This window comes from Zea mays, chromosome 5, assembly GCF_902167145.1.
Source record: "Zea mays cultivar B73 chromosome 5, Zm-B73-REFERENCE-NAM-5.0, whole genome shotgun sequence".
Classification (NCBI taxonomy): Eukaryota; Viridiplantae; Streptophyta; class Magnoliopsida; order Poales; family Poaceae; genus Zea; species Zea mays.
The window spans coordinates 12,591,101-12,595,890 of NC_050100.1; the positions used below are offsets into that span (position 1 = coordinate 12,591,101).

A 4,790-nucleotide genomic window follows, 5' to 3' on the forward strand; every position below is an offset into this window, starting at 1 on the left:
AGTCCAAAATATCCTACCAAAACCATATGAGAAGTTAGGAGACAATGTTTGGATGGAAACAAAAGGAATCAAAACCAACTGGAACTACCTAACATCAATATGAGAAGGACAAATGACAGCGATAAATTATGAACTATGAACATAAAGTAACAATATCCCAGACAACTAAACAAACATGATCTCGAGGCAAGATATCAACTCAAAACACCAATTATTTGTTTACATCCAGATAAAACGAGTTTGATCTTCATATCATATAGAACACAAACAAACCAAGAAAACACTAAAGAAAACTGCCAAGATGATGATATCAGTTTGTCGGGGACCATAATTAGGGGTACCCTCAAGGCTCCTAATTCTCAGCTGGTAACCCCCATCAGCACAAAGCTGCAAAGGCCTGATGGGTGCGATTAAGTCAGGGATCAGTCCATTCGAGGGACTCGATCACGCCTCGCCCGAGCCTAGCCTCGGACAAGGGCAGCCGACCCCGGAGGATTTCCGTCTCGCCCGAGGCCCCCCTCCAGCGGCGAACGTATTCCCGGCTCGCCCGAGGCCCTGCCTTCGCCAAGAAGCAACCCTGACCAAATCGCCGCACCGACCGACCAAATCGGAGGAGCATTTAATGCAAAGGTGGCCTGACACCTTTATCCTGACGCGCGCCCCCCAGCCGGCAGAGCCGAAGTGACCGCCGTCACTTCGCCGCTCCACTGACCGGCCTGACAGAAGGACAGCGCCGCCTGCGCCACTCCGTCTGCGGTGCCACTTGACAGAGTGAGACTGACAGACAGTCAGGCCCTGCCGAAGGCACCATAGGAAGCTCCGCTCCGCCCGACCCAGGGCTCGGACTCGGGCTAGGTCCCGGAAGACGGCGAACTCCGCTCCGCCCGACCCAGGGCTCGGACTCGGGCTAAGTCCCGGAAGACGGCGAACTCCGCTCCGCCCGACCCAGGGCTCGGACTCGGGCTAAGTCCCGGAAGACGGCAAACTCCGCTCCGCCCGACCCAGGGCTCGGACTCTGGCTAAGTCCCGGAAGACGGCGAACTCCGCTCCGCACGACCCAGGGCTCGGACTCGGGCTAAGTCCCGGAAGACGGCGAACTCCGCTCCGCCCGACCCAGGGCTCGGACTTGGGCTCAGCCCCAGAAGATGGTGAACTCCGCTCTGCCCGACCCCAGGGCTCGGACTCCGCCCTGGCCTCAGCCGGCGGCCTCCGCCTCGCCCGACCCAGGGGCTCGGACTCGACCTCGACCACGAAAGACAGACTCGACCTCGGCTTCGGAGGAGCTTCCACATCGCCCAACCTAGGGCGCAGACCAGCCACGTCAACAGGAGGTGCCATCATCACCCTACCCCGAGCTGACTCGGGCCGCAGGGAACAAGACCGGCGTCCCATCTGGCTCGCTCCGCCAGATAGGCAATGATGGCGCCCCGCACACTCTGTGACGACAGCGGCTCTCAGCCCCCTTACGGAAGCAAGAGGACGTCAGCAAGGACTCAACCGCTTCGACAGCTGTCCCTCCGCCAGGCTCCATCGCTCCTCCGACGGCCACGACATCACACCAGCTGGGCGCCAAAATCTCTCCGGCTGCCACAACGGCGTGTACTTAGGGCGCTAGCTCTCCTCCGCTAGACACGTAGCACTCTGCTACACCCCCCATTGTACACCTGGATCCTCTCCTTACGCCTATAAAAGGAAGGACCAGGGCCCTCTTATAGAGGGTTGGTCGCGTGGGGACGAGGACGAGACAGGCGCTCGCTTGAAGCCGCTCGCTCCCTCTCCCGCGTGGACGCTTGTAACCCCCTATTGCAAGCGCACCCGACCTGGGCGCGGGACGAACACGAAGGCCGCGGGATTCCCACCTCTCTCACGCCGGTCTCCGGCCGCCTTGCTCTCCCCCTTCGCGCTCGCCCTCGACCCATCTGGGCTGGGGCACGCGGCGACATTCACTCGTCGGCTCAGGGACCCCCCGGTCTCGGAACGCCGACACAGTTCAAAAACACCACATATCCATATACATATCAGGACCCAAGTTGGTTTATTAGAATTAAACACACTTACTGTTTCAGTTAAATAAATACCAAATTGAAGTTGTTGTTTCATAATAATATATTCCCACTAACAAATTTTTACTTTAACTAATGACTATAGTGCTTGTAGTTTTGAGAATGATATCCGATTATTGTGCTTAAGCAGCACGGAGAAGACATATCAATTATGTAAAAAGAAAAATGATCCAGGTTATGTGACGTTGTTGGTTATGTTGGTAAAAATACCATATAAAAGAAATCTTAATTATGCAACTCATGACCATACTTGGTGAGCAAAGACCCTAGCCATAATGATGTCATTATAGCCAGAAAAGTACTCTAGCAACATCACGACACACAATCATATTATAAAGAATTCAATTTCAATATAGGCTATGAAACTTTTAAGAATTGTGTACACCATGTGCCATTGATTCATTAGGTAAGCACATGTTTAAAAAGAGACGACATACCATGTCTATTTATATATGGGCAGTATGCTTTGCAAAAACATCTGCACAGGTGCTTTGGCCTTCTATCAGCTACTTCACCACGGACGCCACCTCGTTGATGTCCACACGGATCTGCTCCTTGTCATCCCTCTCTCGGATCGTCACGTTTGTTGAATCCATTGCCACAACAAATGGAACACCAATCTCATCGGTCCTCCCATATCTCCTCCCAATAGAAATTGCTGCAAGAGAACAAACACAAGATTAAGCTTGCATATGTAGTCCATCCAGCCTAGGTTGTACAGACTGGACTATTTAAGATCGTAACGCACATACCAGTAGTGTCAATAATATGAGAGATACCAACAGTTGTTAATGCCTTGGTGATCTCTTTGGCGGCAGCATCAAACTCTTGATTCTTGACGAGGGGAACACAGTGCACTTGATAGGAGCCACATCAACAAATTTTGGATGTGATTTGTCCTCTAGGTCCACGAAATGCCCAATCTCTATCAATGTGAATTCACTCACTCGGAGAAGACCTTGACGTGGCAAGATCTGATTAACAAGTTCCAGACATAGTGAGTACATTAAAAAAAGGGAATATCAAAGCAACTATTGTGTAGCCAATAACTGCTTTTTAGAAGCAGACTATTGCTATTTGCTTACTCTACAGCAAGTAACAAATGTACTATCAAATATCACACTAAAAACAAAGTTAATATAGAACTTTTATTAATTTCACTCACAGGACATGAGCCACTGAACCATCACATAAATTTTGAATAGCGGTTGAAGCATGCCACAATTGCAGAAGCAACAAGTGAAATGATATATAATACTATGACTATTAGTAAAAACAATAAGTTCACATGTTGAGCTACGCATTTGTTTCACAATCACTACATCATATTTAGCTCATAATTTACTTCCTCTTATTCTTGCTGCCAACGAGCAAGACGACGTAGTAGAGTGCCCTGAAGCTTCATGGGGTTGGTCAGACGTAATAATTTATAAAAAAAATGTCAATCTACACTCACGCAAAAAATCCAACAGTTGAAAAGCTTTTGTTCATACTCCAGTTTTCAGTGTAGTTTTGAAACACCAGCATGTACATCTAATCAACAAATCATCACATATGTGGTGAGATCTGCAATTTCATTTATACATAATTCATACGCTCCTTTTATGAATTCATGATTTGGTTGACGTGAGGTTCTCACATAAGTGGTGAGATCAACAATGTATGGAAGGTGAAGGGCAATCCTCCTTAGCCTAGAACAATGTGGGCTTTAAACATGACTGATATATTTGCTTCATTTTTATAGGTTTGATGATAAATAGACTGATGAGCTTGAAAAGGAAGGTTTAGAAAATACAATTGAGAGCAACTTGAGAAGCAAATCCATAATCTACAACTTTCTCTCCAACTTACCAAAATTGCCGGGGAAATGGTGTCACAGTTGACACATTGAATAATCCAGTTCTCATGTGTCTCCCTTGTTTTGTACTTGTCAAGGATGTGGTAGCTTCAACTGAATTTCTCACCATAACCTCTTGCATGCTATCACGTGCAGCTTGAAACTCCTGTCTTAGCAATGTTGTTGTGCACTGAGCTTTATGCCATTGCAGTCTATTGTGTAGTGAGTAAAATCACCTCTTGTGTCATCTACAATAGATTCTAGGAAGGACGAGGACCCATAAAGCTTGATTTGATTTTCTCTAAGCTTTTGCACATGTAGACTTGATATGCACTGGACCGCATCATGTTGTCCACCATTTGTTTTAAGTTCTCGTATCAGTAGTGTTCCTGTGGAGTGGGCAGCATCACTCCGTCCACCGCAATATCTCTGTGCATTGAGAAGCATAACATCCACCATCTGATCCAAGATTTTGCATCTCTAATGTTACCATGCACTGGGCGGAGTGATGCTGCTGTCGACCTTGCCGGAGCCGCAGTCGCCCGTGGCGCAGGACCCCTTGCCGGAGGCGTCGAAGGTGCAGCCGGAGCGGCCCAGAAGCGGCCCGACCACCCCTGCGGCGCGTACAGAGAGCGCGACTGCCCCAGCGCGAGCGCGAAGCCCGTGGTCTCCAGCGGCGGCGTCCCCGAGCCGGACAGCAGGCCCGACCACACCGTGTCGCCGCAGCGGTTGGTGAAGGTGAACGTGATGCCGCATACCGACCCTGCGCGACGGACGCGAGCACCGCACCGGAAACGGACACCGGTTCAGTCACACTTGCCCTTCCTCCCCCACGAATCCGAACAGGCAGGATCGATTGGTACTGGCAGAAGGGAAAGAACACCAGGCAC

At 49.7% G+C, this 4,790-nt stretch overlaps 1 long non-coding RNA gene across 1 annotated transcript; it reads right to left on the reverse strand.

Moving 5' to 3' along the window:
* Window positions 1-2,565: 2,565 nt before the first annotated feature.
* On the reverse strand, window positions 2,566-4,314 carry LOC109939615 (uncharacterized). Its single transcript, XR_002262160.1, has 3 exons — window positions 3,915-4,314; window positions 2,816-3,037; window positions 2,566-2,721 (listed from the first exon to the last, which is right to left on the reverse strand). It is a non-coding gene; the product is annotated as an uncharacterized lncRNA (long non-coding RNA).
* Between the last annotated feature and the right edge of the window lie 476 nt (window positions 4,315-4,790).